Source organism: Neophocaena asiaeorientalis, unplaced genomic scaffold (genome assembly GCF_003031525.2).
Source record: "Neophocaena asiaeorientalis asiaeorientalis breed wild unplaced genomic scaffold, Neophocaena_asiaeorientalis_V1.1 scaffold150, whole genome shotgun sequence".
In the NCBI taxonomy this organism is placed as follows: domain Eukaryota; kingdom Metazoa; phylum Chordata; class Mammalia; order Artiodactyla; family Phocoenidae; genus Neophocaena; species Neophocaena asiaeorientalis.
The window spans coordinates 21,347,718-21,368,192 of record NW_020176571.1 but is presented as its reverse complement, the minus strand read 5'-3'; the positions used below and the strand labels follow the sequence as shown (position 1 = coordinate 21,368,192).

The following is a 20,475-nucleotide window of genomic DNA, read 5'->3' as shown; positions in this document are numbered from 1 at the left end:
ATATATGGAATCTAAAAACAAAAAAAAAAAGGTTCTGAAGAACCTAGGGGTAGGAGAGGAATAAAGACTCAGACGTAGAGAATGGACTTGAGGACACAGGGATGGGGAAGGGTTAGATGGGACGAAGTGAGAGAGTGGCATTGACATATATACACTACTAAATGTAAAACAGATAGCTAGTGGGAAGCAGCAACATAGCACAGGGAGATCATCTCTGGGCTTTGTGACCACCTAGAGGGGTGGGATAGGGAGGGTGGGAGGGAGATGCAAGAGGGAAGGGATATGGGGATATATGTATACGTATAGCTAATTCACTTTTTTATACAGCAGAAACTAACACAACATTGTAAAGCAATGTTATTATACTTTATTATACTCCAATAAAGATGTTAAAAAAAAAAACAAAAAACCTTCCCTGAAAGCCATCAGGGAGTTTGGGCCTTTAGAACATGAGCTTCCCATTCTCCTTGCTTGGCCCTGCAATAAACACTGTACTTTCCTTCACCAAAATCTGTTGCAGTAGATTGGCTTTGCTGCTCATCAGATGAGGAGACCCAAGTTTGGTTTGGTCACAGTCTGAGGATCTAACGTATAACATAGTGACTATAGTTGATAACACTGTACTATATAATTGAGCTTGCTTGGCCCTGCAATAAACACTGTACTTTCCTTCACCAAAATCTGTTGCAGTAGATTGGCTTTGCTGCTCATCAGATGAGGAGACCCAAGTTTGGTTTGGTCACAGTCTGAGGATCTAACGTATAACATAGTGACTATAGTTGATAACACTGTACTATATAATTGAGATTTGCTGAGAGAGTAGAACTTAAATGTTCTCACCAAAAAAAAAAAAGGTAAATTTAAAAAATCCTGCACATCCTGCAATATGGATGAATTTTACATTGAAGAAAAGAAGTCAGCACAACAGAATTCATATTGGGTTATTCTATTTATATGAAGTTCACAAACAGGCAGGACAATAGTACAACGTGTGAAAATTCATGCATGGGTGGCAAACTCTACAGAAAAGCATGAATGTAGTGACAATAAAAGTCATGATAGTTTTTAACTTTGCAACAGAGAGGAGTAGTAAGGAAGAGGGAGCACAGGGGGAGATTACAGAGTTTAGCAATTTTGTATTTCTTGATTTAAGTGGTGGTACTTAAGGTTGGTTTGAGATTAAATCCACCTCTACTTCAAGGTTTGTTCATTTTTATTTATCTATGTTACATTTTACAAGAAAAATTTAATTTTTTAAATTGAAGCATATTTGACTTACAATATAATACTAGTTTCAGGTGTATTACATAATGATTCAATATTTTTCTAGATTACACATCACACAAAATTATTATATTATTGACTATAGTCCCTGTGTTGTACATTATGTTTCTGTGATTTATTTTCTAGTACAAGTAGTTTGCACAAAAAAAGTTTAAAGAAAGCTATATGTCTAGGAAAATAAATGAAAGTTTCTCCTAACCTAAAGAAGTGAAAGTTCCTCTTTACATAACAGCCTTCTCAGGTCCAACTCCTGGGAACATGTGTTGGGTACCTCTTTCATTATGCATATACCGTATGCATATCTCTGTGTATATCACACTTTTTTAATTTTTAAAATAAATTTTACTATTCATATTTTTAAAAAATTATATAACTAATAGAGTACCCGGATTTAAATCAATCAGCTTGAGTCCTGAGCTTGTACAAAATTTCAACCACTATGATATACTGCTACTTTTTTTTCTGTTTCTTCTTTGACCTATAGACCTCTTAATTTCCAAAGGTATGGTCTCTTTCTAGTGATCTTGCTTTTCCAAACTTTACTGAGGAATAATTGACAAAAATAGTCATGTATATTTAAAGTGTATGACGTGATGATTTTATATATATAAATATTTTATTTTATAAATATAATGAAATAATTACCAAGATCAAGATAATTAACACATACATCACCTCACATAGTTAACTCTGTGTGTGTGGTGAGGATGCTTAAGATCTATTCTCAGCAACTTTAGGTATACCTTATTATTAGCTGTAGTTGCCATGCTGTACATTAGATACTCAGAACTTGTTCTTCTATGACTGAAAGTTTGTGCCCTTTGACCTATATCTCCCCATTTCCCCCCTCCCCTCAACCCCTGGCAACCACCATTCTATTTTCTCTTTCTATGAAATTGGCTTTTTGTTTTTTTAAGATTTCACATATAAGTGATACCATACCTATTGCTGCTTCTTAAATAGCTTCAAGGATGTAAATCATAGCACTGCTTTAGAATCACAGAGCTGGGAAACAAATTTGAAGTCCAAATGTGAGACAATGTTGAATTAGTTGCAGTCACACTGTGTGATAGAATACCATGCATGAGCAGGCACACAAAAAATGATTGCCATACATAGAATGAGAATAAGTTAAAAAAATCTTGTCCCATTTTTCAAAAAAGTATATGCATAAACAACAATCTAGAAAGCTTACGCTTGGGTAGTAGGTCTTGCATGAGTTTTTCTTCTAAGTGTCTACATGTATGTTTTGACTTTCTATAATAACATGAATTAATCATTTTCTTTTTAAAGAACTTTACTGATATACAATTGGTATGCAATAAACTGCACATATTTAAAATGTACAATTTGACAAGTCTTGGCATATGTGTACAACTGGAAAGCATCACCATCATCAAGATAATGAACATATTCATCACAGTTTAACCATTCATTTTTTGATAGACATTAAGGTTGTTTCAAATTTGAGGCTATTCAAAATAAACCTTCCATTAACATTCATGTACAAGTCTTTTCATGAACATATGCTTTCTTTTCTTTTGGATAAATACCTAGGAATGGAATGACTGGGTCATATGGCAGCTGTTTCTTCAACTTTTTGAGAAACTGCCAAACTATTTTCAAAGTTGTTATATCATTGTACATTCCCAGCAGCCCATATGAGTTTCATTTCCTCCAAAACTTCCCCCAACACATAACATGGTCAGTCTTTTAAATTTTAGCCATTCTAACGGGTATAATGTGGTATCACACTGCGGGTTTTTTAAATTTTTTAATTTAATTTAATTTATTTATTTATACAGCAGTTTCTTACTAGTTATCCATTTTATACATATTACTGTATATATGTCAACACCAATCTCCAAATTCATACCACCACCACCACCCTGCCCCACTTTCCTGCCTTTGTGTCCATACTTCTGTTCTCTACATCTGTGTCTCAATTTCTGCTCTGGAAACTGGTTAATCTGTACCATTTTTCTAGGTTCCACATATATGAGTTAATATATGATATTTGTTTTTCCCTTTCTGACTTACTTCACTCTGTATGACAGTCTCCAGATTCATCCACATCTCTACAAATGACACAATTTCATTTTTTTATGGCTGAGTAATATTCCATTGTATACATGTACCACATCTTCTTTATCCATTTGTCTGTCGATGGGCATTTAGGTTGATTCCATGAAATGGCTATTGAAAATAGTGTTGCAATGAACATTGGGGTGCATATGTCTTTTTGAATTATGGTTTTCTCTGGGTATATGCCCAGTAGTGGGATTGCTGGGTCATATGGTAAATCTATTTTTAGTTTTCTAAGGAACCCCCATACTGTCCTCCATAGTAGCTGTATCAATTTACATTCCCACCAACAGTGCAAGAGGGTTCCCTTTACTCCACACCCTCTCCAGCATTTGTTGTTTGTAGATTTTCTGATGATGCTCATTTTAACTGCTGTGAGGTGATACCTCATTGTAGTTTTGATTTGCATTCCTCTAATAATTAGTATGCTGAGCAGTTTTTCATGTGCTTCTTGGCCATCTGTATGTCTTCTTTGGAGAAATGTCTATTTAGGTCTCCTGCCCATTTTTGGATTGGGTTGTGTGTTTTTTAATATTAAGCTGCATGAGCTGTTTATATATTTTGGAGATTGATCCTTTGTCTGTTGATTCGTTTGCAAAAATTTTATCCCATTCTGAGGGTTTTCTTTTCATCTTGTCTGTAGCTTCCTTTGCTATGCAAAAGCTCTTAAGTTTCATTAGGTCCCGTTTGTTTATTTTTGGTTTTATTTCCATTACTCTAGGAGGTGGATCAAAAAAGATCTTGCTGTGATTTATGTCAAAGATTTTTCTTCCTATGTTTTCCTCTAAGAGTTTTATAGTGTCCGGTCTTACATTTAGGTCTCTAATTCATTTTGAGTTAATTGTTGTGTATGGTGTTAGGGAGTGTTCCAATTTCATTCTTCTACATGTAGCTGTCCAGTTTTCCCAACACCACTTGTTGAAGAGACTGTCTTTTCTCCATTGTATATCCTTGCCTCCTTTGTCATAGATTCGTTGACCATAGGTATGTGGGTTCTATATTTTCTATTTCTTCCTGGCTCAATCCTGGAAGGTTATACCTTTCTAAGAATTTGTCCATTTCTTCCAGGTTGTCCATTTTATTGGCATCAAGTTGCTTGTAGTAGTCTCTTAGGATGCTTTGTATTTCTGTGGTGTCTGTTGTAACCTCTGCTTTTTCATTTCTAATTTTATTGATTTGAGTCCTCTCCCTCTTTTTCTTGATGATTCTGGTTAATGGTTTATGAATTTGTTTTGTCTTCTCAAAGAACCAGGTTTTAGTTTTATTGATCTTTGCTCTTGTTTTCTTTGTTTCTATTTCATTTATTTCTGCTCTGATCTTTATGATTTCTTTCCTTCTGCTCACTTTGGGTTTTATTTGTTCTTCTTTCTCTAATTCTTTTAGGTGTAAGGTTAGATTGTTTATTTGAGATTTTTCTTCTTTCTTGAGGTAGGCTTGTATTGCTATAAACATCCCTCTTAGTACTGCTTTTGCCACATCCCATTGGTTTTAGATCGTCGTGTTTTGATTGTCATTTGTCTCTAGGTAGTTTTTGATTTCCTCTTTGATTTCTTCAGTGATCTCTTGGTTATTTAGTAACATGTTGTTTAGCCTCCATGTGTTTGTGTTGTTTACGTATTTTTCCCTGTAATTGATTTCTAATCTTATAGCATTGTGGTCAGAAATGATGCTTGTATGATTTCAGTTTTCTTATATTTACTGAGGCTTGATTTGTGACCCAAGATGTGATCTATCCTGGAGAATGTTCCGTGTGCACTTGAGAAGAACGTGTAATCTGCTGTTTTTGGATGGAATGTCCTGTAAATATCAATTAAATCTATCTGGTCTATTGTGTCATTTAAAGCTTCTGTTTCCATATTAATTTTCTGTTTGGATGATCTGTCCATTGGTGTAAGTGAGGTGTTAAAGTCCCCCACTATTATTGTGCTACTGTTGATTTCCTCTTTTATAGCTGTTATCAGTTGCCTTATGTGTTGAGGTGTTCCTATGTTGGGTGCATATATATTTATAATTGTCATATCTTCTTCTTGGATTGATCCCCTGATCATTATGTAGTGTCCTTCTTTGTCTCTTGTAATAGTCTTTATTTCAAAATCTATTTTTTATGATGTGAAAATTGCTACTCCAACTTTATTTTGATTTCCATTTGCATGCAGTATCTTTTTCCATGCCCTCACTTTCAGTCTGAATGTGTCCCTAGGTCTGAAGTGGGTCTCTTGTAGACAGCATATATACAGGTCTTGTTTTTGTATCCATTCTGTGAGCCTGTATCATTTGGTTGGAGCATTTAATCCATTCACATTTAAGGTAATTATCGATATGTATGTTCCTATGACCATTTTCTTTATTGCTTTGGGTTTGTTTTTGTAGGTCCTTTTCTTCTCTTGTGTTTCCCACTTAGAGAAGTTCCTTTAGCGTTTGTTGTAGAGCTGGTTTGGTGGTGCTGAATTCTCTTAGCTTTTGCTTCTCTGTAAAGCTTTTGATTCCTCCATCGAATCTGAATGAGATCCTTGCCGGCTAGAGTAATCTTGGTTGTAGGTTCTTCCCTTTCATCACTTTAAATACGTCATGCCACTCCTTTCTGGCCTGTAGAGTTTCTGCTGAGAAATCAGCTGTTAACCTTATGGGAGTTCCCTTGTATGTTATTTGTTGTTTTTCCCTTGCTGCTTTCAATAATTTTTCTTTGTCTTTAATTTTTTCCAATTTGATTACTATGTGTCTCAGCATGTTTCTCCTTGGGTTTATCCTGCCTGGGACTCTCTGCACTTCCTGGACTTGGGTGGCTATTTCCTTTTCCGTGTTAGGGCAATTTTCAACTATAATCTCTTCAAATCTTTTCTCAGGTCCTTTCTCTGTCTCTTCTCCTCTGGGACTGCTATAATGCAAATGTTGTTGTGTTTAATGTTGTCCCAGAGGTCTGTTAGGCTCTCTTCATTTCTTTTCATTCTTTTTTCTTTTTTCTGTCCCGCAGCAGTGAATTCCACCACTCTGTCTTCCAGGTCACTTATCCGTTCTTCTGCCTCAGTTATTCTGCTATTGATTCCTTCTAGTGTAGTTTTCATTTCAGTTATTTTATTGTTCATCTCTGTTTGTTTGCTCTTTAATTCTTCTAGGTCTTTGTTAAACATTTGTTGCATCTTCTCTATCTTTGCCTCCATTCTTTTTCCGAGGTCCTGGATCATCGTCACCGTCATTATTCTGAATTCTTTTTCTGGAAGGTGGCCTATCTCCAGTTCATTTAGTTGTTTTTCTGGGGTTTTATCTTGTTCCTTCATCTGGTACCTAGCCCTCTGCCTTTTCATCTTGTCTCTCTTTCTGTGAATGTGGTTTTTGTTCCACAGGCTGCAGGATTGTAGTTCTTCCTGCTTCTGCGGTCTGCCCTCTGGTGGATGAGACTATCTAAGAGGCTTGTGCAAGTTTCCTGATGGGAGGGACCTGTGGTGGGTAGTGCTGGCTGTTTCTCTGGTGGGCAGATCTCAGTGAAACTTTAATCTGCTTGTCTGCTGATGGGTTGGGCTGAGTTCCTTCCCTGTTGGTTGTTTGGCCTGAGGCAACCCAACACTGGGGCCTACCCAGGTTCTTTGCTGTGGCTAATGGTGGACTCCAGGAGGGCTCACGCCAAGGAGTACTTCCCAGAACTTCTGCTGCCAATGTCCTTGTCCTCACAGTGGGACACAGCCACCCCCCGCCTCTGCAGGAGATCCTCCAACACTAGCAGGTAGGTCTGGTCCAGTCTCCTATGGGGTCACTGCTCCTCCCCGTGGGTCCCAATGTGCACACTGCTTTGTGTGTGCCCTCTAAGGGTAGAGTCTCTGTGTCCCCCAGTCCTGTTGAAGTCTTCCAATCACATCCCGCTAGGCTTCAAAGTCGGATTCTCTAGGAATTCCTCCTCCCATTGCCGGACCCCCAAGTTGAGAAGCTTGATATGGGGCTCAGGACCTTCATTCCAGTGGGTGGACTTCTGTGGTATAATTGCTCTCCAGTCTGTGAGTCACCCACCCAGCAGTTGTGGGATTTTATTTTATTGTGATTGCACCCCTCCTACCATCTCATTGTGGCTTCTCCTTTGTCTTTGGATGTGGGGTATCTTTTTTGGTGAGTTTCAGTTTCCTCCTTTTGATGACTGTTCAGTAGTTAGTTGTGATTCCGGTGCTCTCGCAAGAGGGAGTGAGAGCACGTCCTTCTAGTTCGCCATCTTGAACCAATCTCAACATGAATAAATCTTATGTTTCATAGTGCCACACTGAGCTCACATAGTAGATCCTGAAACAAGAGCTTGCACACAGTGATGCTGTCTTGGTCAGCGATCCTATGGGGAGCAGGAGTGGGAATGTGCCAGAGTGAAACCGGATGGAAGGAAAGTGAAATCAAGTGTATGATGTGGTGTAAAGCTGATCACCACTGTGGGAAACTGAGGTGTTCTCTCTAGAACTCTCTCTAAAGAGTCAGATGGAATGAACCTCCCCGTTGTCTGCCTGAGGGACATAAGACAGGAGGACTTCTCTGTGGTCCCTTCCCCACTGGTCAAGGGTGTTAAGCCCCTCCTGTTTCCAGGTTGGCACATTTGACAGAAAAGCTAAGAAGGTTTGCTGCAGGTGACCCACTGCAGAGCAGAGACACCTCTGGACAGAAAGCCAGAGCTATGAAGGGCAGCTAAAGTGAGGTGCCAGAGTGTAACTGAGGTAAACGAGATGAAATGAGAGAATGAGCCTTAGGGCATGAGAGGTACACCATATGTATAGCTTTGTGAAGGTTTAGGGATTGAAATGCCTTGTTCTTCCAGTCATGACTCTCTTCTTAATTAGAATGTGATGAGACGCACATCTTATCTTGTGTTTCTTTTAGAGTAAGAGCCTCATTGTAGAAGAAAAAGTCAAGTGGCATCCTCTGAAACTACCCACCTCCCCATCCAGCCAAGATAGTAAATAAAAAAAACCAAGTCATATCTCAGAGGAGCATGGAAGAGATTAGAGCCATCTTCAAAGCTTTAAAGGATGCAAGGATGGTAGCTCCCATTTACTTATTCTGGCATCTATGAAAACCAGATGGTGGATGATCATGCATTACTTAACTGTAACAAAGGAGTAGCCCCAATTGCAGAAGCTGGGCTGGATGTGGGACCTTTACTAAAGAAGATTAACAGAGCCTCAAGTATGTAGTGTTCATTTGATCTGGTAAGCATATTATTTTCCACATATCATTCAAAAAGAAGGACTGAAAACAGTTTTCATTGGCATGGAATGACAACAGTATATATTCACAGGATTGCCCAGGCACTGTGTTAATTCTCCCATTTTCTCTTATAAGGATCCATACTATTTGGACATTTCACAAAAATTACATTGGTCCGTCATTTTGAGGAAACATGTTAATGAGCAAAATGTGCCATGTTCCCCTGATGCCTTGATGAGACATACAGAATTCCAGAGGGTGAGAAGTCAACCCTAGAAAGATCCAGAGGCCTGCCAGATTAGCATCGGTCATGCAGGGCTATCCCCTCCCAAGTACAAGGTAGGTTACTGCATCTTTCACTTCCAATCTATAAAAAAGGACACCACTTCTCAGGCCTCTTTTTTTTTTAATTTATTTTTTTTATTCTGGCTGCTCCGGGTCTTAGTTGTGGCACGCGGGATATTTTAGTTACAGCATGCATGTGGGATCTAGATCCCCAACCAGGGATTGAACCTGGGCCCCTGCATTGGGAAAGCGGAGTCTCACCCACTGGACCACCAGGGAAGTCCCTTGTCAGGCCTGTTTATCATTTGCTTGCAGGCTATTCCACACTGAGATACACTCCTTCAATCCATTTATAGGAAGGTTGCTAGCTTTGAAGTGGAGCCCAGAGCAAGAGAAGGCTTTGTAGCAGGTCCAGTAATAAAAGCAACCTTGTGGCTTGGGTCATATACCCCGCAGATCCCATGGTAGCAGGAGTACCAGTGGAAGAAAAGATGCCACGTGAGTTCTTTGGCAACTCCCAGTAGGAGGATCGCAACGCAGACCTCTAGGGCTCTCAAATGATGCCATGCCATTTGCTGCAGAGAACTATGCCTCATTCAAAATGCAGCTCCTGGCAGACTACCAGGCCCTGATATATAGTCTGAGTACCTCACCATGGGACATCATGTGACCTTGTGTCCAGAATTGGTCATCATGAGCTGGATGCTCTCAGATCCCCAAGTTCTAAGTTAGGCGGACCCAGCAGCAATGTGCTGCTGAAAGAGATAAGTGGTACCCTGGAGACAGTGCTTGAATAGGCACAGAGGCCCAAATAAACTGCATGGAAAATGACCCCAACCCCTGGGATCACCCTGCCGTTGCCCTGACTGACATCTCTTCCTCAGTTCACGCCTATGGCCTCATGGTGGTTTCCCAACGACCAGCCAGCAGAGGAAGAAAAACCCAAGCTTGGTTCACAGACGGGTGAGCTGGGTGAAGTTAGTTCGGGTTGATAACGGACTGATAATTCCCATTCAGGGGTGGCCTTGAAAGACAGAGGTGCAGGTAAATCCTCTCAAAGGTCAGGCCACTTAAAAAAAATCATGAAACTGTCTTCGTATACATTCACATGTTAACTTTTAAATGTATATTACCTCTACCCACAAGCTTTATATAGTGCTTAAAAATAATATTTGTATTGTTTGCTTAAGTGTCCTGGATTTAAATTATACCATCAATAATGAAAATTATTTCGCTATTACCATTAACATTGTTAGTAAGAGAGAATCAAAGGGAAAGACTTCCAAGACCATATGGAGAACATGCATGGGAAGTTAATAGGCTCTTGAGAATTTTGTTATGTTGCCTCCACAGTGGGAGATTTGGTAAGCCTTAGCGAAAGAACAAGAAGGCAAATCGAAGTAGCAGAAGGCCAGCAGGCTTTCAGAACCAGATAAATGTGGCTCTGAATCAAGGCTCTGCCACTTACTAAGTGTATGACTTTGGGAAAGCTATTTAGTTTCTCGTAACCTCAGTGTCCTTCTCTGTGAAACAAGGTTGATGATACTTTAACTAGCTTCTTGAGAGGACTGCCAAGTACAGGTGTGCAGCCTGTGAACTGCACAAACGTACCTAGTGGAGGAGGTAAGAAGGGGCTGACATCCCACTTGGGCTCAGATCCCTGGGTAGCATCTACCATGCTGCAATACCTATTTCTAATTTGCACAAGGCCCCCTATAGGCTACTTCAGGCCTGCCTGTTGTCAGGATTTAAATGAGATCACATATGTAAGGCACCTAGTAAGTAGTAATAAATGGTAGCTGCTACTGTATTCTGTTGACTCCAAGTCCAGTTATTGAAAGCCTAAGTTAAAAATAGAAGTCAGGGGCTTCCCTGGTGGCGCAGTGGTTGAGAGTCCGCCTGCCGATGCAGGGGACACGGGTTCGTGCCCCGGTCAGGGAAGATCCCACATGCCGCGGAGCGGCTAGGCCTGTGAGCCATGGCCACTGAGCCTGCGCATCCGGAGCCTGTGCTCTGCAATGGGAGAGGCCACAACAGTGAGAGGCCTGTGTACCGCAAAAAAAAAAAAATAGAAGTCAGAACCCAAGCCCTGCATAATACAAATGGTCACACAGGAAGGGCATGTCTCTGATGGAATTGGGCTTCCCCCAATGGACTCTAAAGACCACAAGGCTGGGACCTGCCTCACTCACCTCTGGATGCTCCTGGTACCACTTAATAAATACTTGCTGAATGATTGGTTGAATGAATGAATGGATGGAAGGATAATTTTACTTTTTCTGAAACAAAGTAACAGCATCTTTGAAAATATTTGCTTGGAGCTGTTCTTGAGTATCTTCCCATACCTTGATTTCAGTTTGCCAGTTCCCAGAGTTTCCTGTAGTTTTGAGGCCACTTATAGAATAAATCTAGGTCAATGTTCAGAATAGGTTGCTTCAACTGTCTTAAATTTAGTGACAGAATCCTCGAATAGTGCAACCAAGCAATAACAATCCCACAGTTTCTCCAAGCTTGGATCTTTGTCATGTTTACCATGTGATCAAACTATGTCTTTTGGCCCCTTTAGGCTACACTGATCAAACTTAAGTCTGATTTATTTAGAGTTATTTTTGTTGTCACTTTTAGACTTTTAGACTACGGAGAAAGAGTCTGGTTCCTTACGTTAAGCTTCCTGAACCATGTTGTTGGTGGGGTGACTACTACAAGAGGGAGAAATTGTCTTTGGAGACAAGTTTTTGTGGTAGAACTTTCTCCGGTTCTACCACAGACTCCTCCCCTTCTCAGCTGTGCAGTGGAGAATCATACCTCCCTGGGGCGCTGTTAGCAGCATGGTGAGCTCCAGAACAATCCTCTTGGGTGATAAAGAAGGGTTGCTGTGAGATATTATGGAAACTAAGTCTTTCCAAAGGAATAAAACTTGCACTGGAATCCAGCAAAATAATGTTTTCAGTTCAGCAAATTTAGTTTTCCTGTAGTTACCTCTGATTTAGCATAAGTGGTCTGAACTAGCTCTAAAATATGATACGATGTGATGATGAAATGCGATAAGCCTTACTCCCGTGGGTCGTCTGTTCCGTTAGCGCTCCCTCCCTTTTGTTCCACTGTCTGGTTACATTCCTCTCTTCCTCTTACCTCACCACTGGCAGGGCTTATTAACTGGGTCAGAATTAAATTTTACACGTTGCACCAACAGTTTTAAACATTAATGAGAACTCCAGGCCCCGTAACTGTAACAGTGAAAAGGAGCTGCACAAACCTCCCGAAAAGAAGGACAGCCTCAGTGAGGATCCGAAGGGCCTTTGTTCATCTTCAGAACAACTAATCTCCCTTGCTAAATTTGCCTTCCATGCAATTCCAGAGACTTCTGAATAGTTCTGTTCTTGGAGCATTTCCTTACTTGCTCCTAATATGTTTCATTGTCACAGTAAGCCAGGTCTTTTGCTGGTTTTAGTTGCCTGTTTAGAAGTTGCTTTTAGGATAGTCTGCTTTTAAAGTAATCTTTATATTCACTAAGTTTGATGGTAAACTAGCAGTATTATGTTGTCATTTCTTTATGAGAACAGGATTTCCCAAATTCAATTATATTAAAGCCAAGATAAGAAGTTTTGGGGCATTTAAGAGAGCCTATATCTGTAATTGCAGTTTAAAAATCTTTTCTCATTAAGTAAATTATATTAATTCAATTTACTTCACAGCAAAATGAAGAAAGGAAGAGGAAATAATTACGTTCTGCATAATAATTATGTTTTGGAAAGCCGTGTTATAAAATCACAAAAGATTTGAAGAGAGGGTGATACAGATTGCTTCAGATAAGGTTTTCCATTTTTGGTCTTAATAAAATAATTGATGCCTGGCCTTCTGTTCCTGATCTAAGAAGTTCTAGGTTCTCTTAATTTCAAAACGATTATGCAAGACCCTCTCCATCCCCAGAACCTTCTCATGCTAACCAAATTCTCTTTCGGATACTCCCGTGCTGTCCCGTTAACATCTCAAATCCCATTTCTCAGATACCCCAGGAAAACAACAACAGAGAGAAGCCTTGTAAGGGAATGGCTAAGAGCATGGACCCTTATGCTTGACTAGCTCTACCACTTACTACCTGTATAACATTGGGCAAGTTGGCTAAGCTCTCTGTGCTTCATTTTCCCATCTGTAAAATGGGGATAGTAACAGTATGTACCTCATAGAGTTATTAGGAGGATTAAGTGATTTAATCTTTCTAAAGTACTTAGAATAGTAGGAGTAGGTATTACATGAGTGTTGTTAAATAAAATTTTATCTAATAAAGTTTAATCCTGATTTTTACTTTTTCTCTCCAAAATCAGAAGGATTTTATCCCATAAATCCAGTAGAAGAAATTGTTAGTAATTTTTCATGCCTTTTATATAAATAACGTATCTAATAAATATCTTTATCACAGATTATAAACAAACTAGATGTCCAACAATATACAAATTGCTAAAACTTCAGATATTTAAGTGACATAATCTATTTTCAATATGTTTAAGTGAAAAAAAGTAGGTTACATAAAAATAATATGTATTATGATTCCATTTTTTAATTGAAACAATATGTATCATATACAAAGGCCAAAAAGAGTCTGAACAGATAGACAACAAAATGTTTGTAATGGTTATTTTTTGGTGATGAAATGATGGATTTTTTTTATTTTCTTCTTTTTGAAAATCTGGATCATCTAAATTATCTCCAAGAATCTTAATTACTTATTAATAAAGGGAAACTAAAAATTAATAATAAAAATATAGTTTATGATTGTGGAAATTTATTTTCTCTCCATGGGAATCTCTAAGGAAAGTGGAGAAATATATTAAATTCCTCTAATTTAATTCAATAACAACTTCCATAAACTGGACATTTATTTATTTATTTATTTATTTTATTTTTTGGCAGCACAACACGGCTTGCAGGATCTTAGTTCCCTGACCAGGGGCCAAACCCTGGCCCCAGCAGTGAAAGCACTGAGTCCTAACCACTGGCCGGCCAGGGAATTCCCATAAACCTCAAATTTAGTAAGATTTTTTTTTATCCCATTGTTTTTAGATATGCTAAGACACTAAAAGGTATTTTAAACAATCTTGAATTTATTAGTGTGGATCTTTTAATCATTTGTTCTCACTTTTATCTTACTTTAGTTGTGGATAATTAATGTTTGATGTTGGTTTATTTTGTGTAAGCAAACATTTAAAACAACTTATTACACTAAATTTGAGAACTGAAGTAGATATTCTGTGAATACAATAATTTTAGTTGTTTCTTGAGTTTATCAAATAACAGAAATAAAAAGTTTCTAGCATTACTTATGAGTCAAGATAGATGAATACTTAACTGGATACATTTTCCAAGAATCAGAGAGAAAAATTAAATATACCATCTTATGGAACAGAATAGGGAGCCCAGAAATAAACCCACATACCTACAGTCAATTAATCTTTGACAAAGGAGGAAAGAATATACAAAGGGAAAAAGACAGTCTCTTCAACAAGTGGTGCTGGGAAGGTTGGACAGCCACATGTAAATCAATGATGTTAGAACACACTCTTACACCATACACAAAAATAAAAATGGCTTAAAGACTTAAACATAAGACATGACACCGTAAAACTCTTAGAAGAGATCATAGGCAAAACATTCTGTGATATAAATTGTACCAATGTTTTCTTAGGTCAGTATTCCAAGGCAATAGAAATAAAAACAAAAATAAACATTTGGGACCTAATCAAACTTACAAGCTTTTGCACAGCAAAGAAAACCATAAACAAAATGAAAAGACAACTTACAGAACAGGAGAAAATATTTGCAAATGATGAGACTGATAAGGGCTTAATTCCCAAAATATACAAACAGCTCATACAACTCAACAACAACAAAAAACAAACAACCCAATCAAAAAATGAGCAGAAGATCTAAATAGACATTTCTCCAAAGAAGAAATACAGATGGCTGATAGACCCATGAAAAGATGCTCAAACGTTGCTAATTATTAGAGAAATGCAAATCAAAACTACAATGAGGTAACACCGCACACTGGTTAGAATGGCCATCATTAAAAAGTCTACAAATAACAAATGCTGGAGAGGGTGTGGAGAAAAGGAAACCCTCCTACACTGTTGGTAGGAATGTAAGTTGGTGCAGCAACTATACAAAACAATATGGAGGTAACTCAGAAAACTAAAAATAGAATTACCATATGATCCAGCAATCCCACTTCCGGGCATATATCCAGATGAAACTATAATTCAAAAAGATACATGCACCCCTATGTTCATAGCAGCACTATTCACAATAGCCAAGACATAGAAACAACCTATATGTCCATCAACAGATGAATGGATAAAGAGGATGTGGTACATATATACAATGGAATACTACTCAGCCATAAAAGAGAATGAAATAATGCCATTTGCAGAAACATGGATGCAACTAAAGATTATCATACTAAGTGAAGTAAGTCAGAAAGAGAAGGACAAATACCATATGATATCACTTATATGTGGAATCTAAAATATGACACAAATGAACCTATCTAAGAAACAGAAACAGAATCACAGACATAGGGACCTCTCTGGTAGTCCAGTGGTTAAGATTCCACCCTTCCACTCCAGGGGGCACGGGATCGATCCCTGGTTTGGAAAGTTCTGCATGCCACACAGCGTGGCAAAAAAAAAAAAAAACTTTAAAAAGAATCACAGACATAGAGAACAGACTGGTGGTTGCCAAGGGGGAGGGGGTTGGAGGGAGGGCTGGAGTGGGAGGTTGAGGTTAACAGCTGTAAGCTATTGTATATAGAATGGATAAACAACAAGGTCCTACTGTATAGCACAGGGATCTATATTCAATATCCTGTGATAAACCATATGGAAAAGAATATTCAAAAAAGAATGTACACATATATATGTATAACTGAATCACTTTGCTGTACAGCAGAAATTAACACAACATTGTAAATCAACTATACTTCAATTTTTAAAATGTGTAAATGTACCATCTTAGCATTAGGGAGATGGCACTGCAACACTTCTGATTTTGCCCTTCTTGAAGTGTGACTTTGTTTCTCCTCAAGCTCAGTTGTAATTTTTTTCCACTCATCTGTGACCCTTGTATTTCTTCCTTTAATCAACTTTTAAAGTGTTCAACAGATTCTTCAGTAAAATCCTTGCAAAAATGCCAACTACAGCTTTTTTCTACTTTAAAAAATAAAAATAAAAAACTACAAAGGGAATTACCTTTCTCTCCCATACTAAGAACCATAAACCTAAAAGCCACAGTGAATCAGTATGTTGGAGAACTGATAAATCAATACATTTAAATTTGAGGGAAGTCAGTTGATCTTTGTTCTCCCACAAAACTGAGAAACCGATTTGTCTCTCATTAAATCAACTGTTAACCCACTAATTCACATACTTCTTTCATCCGCTAGAAATATTTATTTCAATCTTGCTAATTCCATGCAACCATCCTCTCTAGCTATTTTACTTCTTTTGTCTCTAAGAGGAATTCCCCACTGGATTGTTGAAAACTTTCCACCTTTGTTTCCCTTGAATGTGTTCTCAGATTTAGGGAAAAAAAAGTTCTGAAAAGAAGATGACCCTGATTTTTTAGAGTGAATAAAAATTTTCTTCACCCACAGTGGAAATCTTATAGTATTTTTCCCCAGAGCTATAAGATGGTGGAAAAAGAGTATTTTTTTTCTTATTTAGAAGTATTGAATAAAAGGTGTCAAAAATCTTACTTAGAAAATCTACCAACCAAGATTCAGTAGAAAATCCCAGAAAACTACAAAGAGGTTTAAAAAAAAAAATTAAGGGAAAGCCTCTTTTCTTGTAGTCTAATTTCTCTATTTACTTAAAGTTTACTTAAAGTTTGAGTCTTTCTATTCCAGATCTTACAGTATAAAGACAGTTTATTAACCAGTGACACTAGGTTAGGAAAATATTTTACTCAAGAAAACAGATAGCCTTTATATGCCATATAAAAAGAGAACGCTGTTTTAGAACAACACTCAAATATAGCTCAGAGCAGAAAGTATTAAACTACATGTATATAGTTTAATACTATATATATATATATAAAGTATTAAAATCTATATAAGGAATTTATCAGATTTTCTGGAAAGCTGAGAGTTTTTCATATTTTTTTCTGATATGCTGTTTCCCTTAAATGTATTGGCTCTTCATCTCCTGCTGTTACATCTACAAGAAGTATCTTAAAGATATTCTTTTACAGTGCCTAAACACTTAACTCTAAAATTTTCTACTGCCACCTCCTCCCTGCTACTCCCAGGAATACATTCTAATTACTTACATTTAATGTTTTTCCTTCATCCATTTATGTATTTATTCAACAAGTATTAATTGAGCCCTTACTATGTGTCAGTCCCTGGGTTAGGCTCTGGGAATGTCATGGTTAGCACAGATAGACAGAGTCCCTGCTCTTATAGAGCTGAACATCTAATGGGGCATTCAGATATTAATCAAGTAATCACACTAATGGAGGTATAATTATGAAATAAGGTTCACTTTCTGAAAAACAAAGAACAAAATCTTAGAACCCAAACAGCAGGAACCTCACCAAGACTAGAGGGACAGCCAGGTTTCTCACAGGAAACAAACCAAAACAACATCAAGACCAAACTTGACTGGATCTACAACACAAGATTTAATTTATTTTCATAATGGCATTGCTGTAAGCCAAGCAAACAGCCTATTTATTAATTCTAAAGGTAAGTAGAAGAAAATTTAATCTTGACCCTTTCCCCACCAAAAGTATTCCTTCTCATCTGAGAGGAAATATTTACCATCACTCATCTAAGCGATACATTTTACACGGTGCCCCCCGCCCTGGCTATTCCCATAAATTATCTAAGTGAGAAAAAAAGAGTTTTAAAACATCTCCAGCAATTTTTCATCATTTTGCTTCTCTGTCAAATGAATTACCCTCTTGAAATATTTTCTGTATATTAAAAAAAGATGTTTCATGGGTTCTTATTTGCAAACCTATTTCATAGATATTGCTTTAGTAGATTCAAAATGTATTCTTTTTTGCCCCCTTTGGAAATCTGTGACTCTAGATCAAATTACTCCTAACTTAGGTTTCATTGAATGGAGTATATTAGATAATTTTTATTCCCAATCATTGCTTTATTATGCATTTTGAATCATTGTAAAGAAGATATTTCTTACATCAAAATTTTCCTAAAACTCCAAATATATTTGGTTACTTTTCATTTGGTTGTTCTTTTCTTTCTTTCTTTCTTTTTTAAGTAAAGGTTTGTCTTCATTTCTGTTATCTTACTATAATTATCCCTTATCCTTATTTTAAATTCTGCTGGGTTTTTCCTTTATCTCATAGATTTTATCTTTTTGCTATCAGCACAGCATTTCAGTCTACAGAAATCACTAGGAATCCTAATTTCATAATCTGTCATTTTAGCTAAAACCTCCTACTTTTGTGTGATCAACACATTTGAAAATAATTTCTTCTAAGCCTTCATTTAAAGCATTTATTTAAAATGTCAAGCCATTTATAGGATATGGTAAGGATGGCTAAAAGAGAAAGGACAAGAACAAAGTAGTTCACTACACAACTCCAGTGAAAAGACAAATAAGAAAGAGAAAAATAAGAAAGTCCTATGAATGCAGTAATGACTTGCTCTGGGTGCACAGCTGGAACTCCAGCTTAAAAGAAGGGAAGGGAAAATGGAAAATAGATAGCTAGTGGGAAGCAGCTGCATAGCGGGGAGATCAGCTCGGTGTTTTGTGACCACCTAGAGGGGTGGGATAGGGAGGGTGGGAGGGAGGCGCAAGAGGGAGGGGATATGGGGATATATGTATAGCTGATTCACTGTGGTATACAGCAGAAACTAACACAACATTGTAAGGCAATTATACTCCAATAAAGAAGTTAAAAAAAAAAAACTTATACTGAACTTATACTGTCAACCAAAAGCAGCACCCACGGTGAAAAAAGATGTGAGAACGGGGAACTGAATTCAAACAAATCTGCACAAATCTTTGATATTATCCCAGGGAGGGCTATATATCTGTATGACTGCAAAAAGTTGCATGTTGATGCCGTTTAAGTATGCCTGGAACGTTACAATAAAAATACATGCTTTTCTGTTTCTGTTTCATAGATTCACTTGTGTCATATTTTAGATTCCACATATAAGGGATATCATATGATATTTGTCTTTCTCTTTCTGACTTACTTCACTTAGTATGATAATCTCTAGTTGCATCCATGTTGCTGCAAATGGCATTATTTTGTCCTTTTTTGTGACTGAGTAGTATTCCATTGTATGTATGTACCACACAGAATCACACACATAGAGAACAGACTGGTGCCAAGAGGAAGGGGATTGGGGGAGAGATGGAGTGGGGTGTTGGGGTTAGTAGATGTAAGCTTTCATATACAGAATGGATAAACAACAAGGTGCTGCTGTATAGCACAGGGAACTATATTCAATATCCTAGGATAAACCATAGTGGAAAAGAAGATTTTAAAAAAGAATGTATATATATGAATAACTGAATCACTTTGCTGTACAGCAGAAATTAACACAACATTGTAAATCAACTATACTTCAATTTAAAAATTAGTTTGGCAAAAACAAAACAAACAAAAGAGATACATGCTTTTCACAGCCAATTAGAAGATGGAAGGAAGATTTGACTGCTGTTGCTTGAATCAGCAATGTGTGTACTAGTCGACATGGCACCTGTATGCAAATTAGAAAAAGATGACTCTTCCCCAGGCTGACATAGCTTCACACAAGCGCTTGTCAAGAACAGCACGGGTTGGACTTCTGCCCTCACTCACCCCCTCGGCCAGGAGTCCCGTGTGCTGACCACACATCTCGGCTTTGCTAGTGGGCTCCTTGTTAGGCTCTGACAATAGGGGGCGCTAGAGGGAGCCCGAAGGGCTGGAGGAGGAACAAGGGACTTGCTCCTGCCTGTGACCCTCCTGGTGGCTGTGTTCTTGCCAGTGGGACTCCATTAACACTTCTTCCCTGTAGCAGCAGTTAAATCCTGTGTGCAGTTCTCCCAGCACTTGCAGGACTAGTTGTCTCGTGCCCGCTCAAGGACACCTGGCACCAGACCCTTCCTCAGAGGTGGGTCCCAGCTCAGTGAGGCACCTCCTGCAAGCCCAGAGACACCAGCGCCCCCTGAGCAGAACCCTCTTCCTCAGAAGTCTGAGTTTCAGTTCCACAGGGCCCCTCCTCTAAGTTTCTACATTTTAATAATAATTCTTACCTCTTGACATTGTTTCCTCAATCCTGAAGGTAATTAACCGTTTCCTGTAGTTGCTACCTCGACAATACATTCGATTTCTCTTTATAACTTTATGGTTACCAAGTTGACAGCCGTATACCTAATTGACAGTTCATTATGTTAAATTCTCTTTGTCAAATAACTGTGTAGTTTCTGTCTCTTGACTAGACCCTGACGGGTACAAAGAGGAAGATGAAGTAGAACAATAAAGGGTACAATCTACATACATGGTATTTTTCAGACATTACTTGAACTGCCCTAACAGACAGACTATGCAAAAAGGGGAAACTTTCCATCAGTCTCTTGAGCTGGGGATTATTGCCAGAATCAAAAAACTAGCTGGCTTAGTTGGCAAGCT

At 38.1% G+C, this 20,475-nt stretch overlaps 1 long non-coding RNA gene across 2 annotated transcripts; it reads left to right on the top strand.

The window, feature by feature from the left end:
• The first annotated feature begins 6,854 nt into the window (after positions 1-6,854).
• On the top strand, positions 6,855-13,202 carry LOC112391915 (uncharacterized). Of its 2 annotated transcripts, XR_003001581.1 has the most exons (4): positions 6,855-7,087; positions 8,215-8,543; positions 8,677-8,880; positions 12,522-13,202. It is a non-coding gene; the product is annotated as an uncharacterized LOC112391915 (long non-coding RNA). The 2 variants fall into 2 exon arrangements; XR_003001580.1 differs by lacking the exon at positions 12,522-13,202 and having other exon boundaries at positions 8,677-10,784.
• The last annotated feature ends 7,273 nt before the right edge of the window (positions 13,203-20,475 follow it).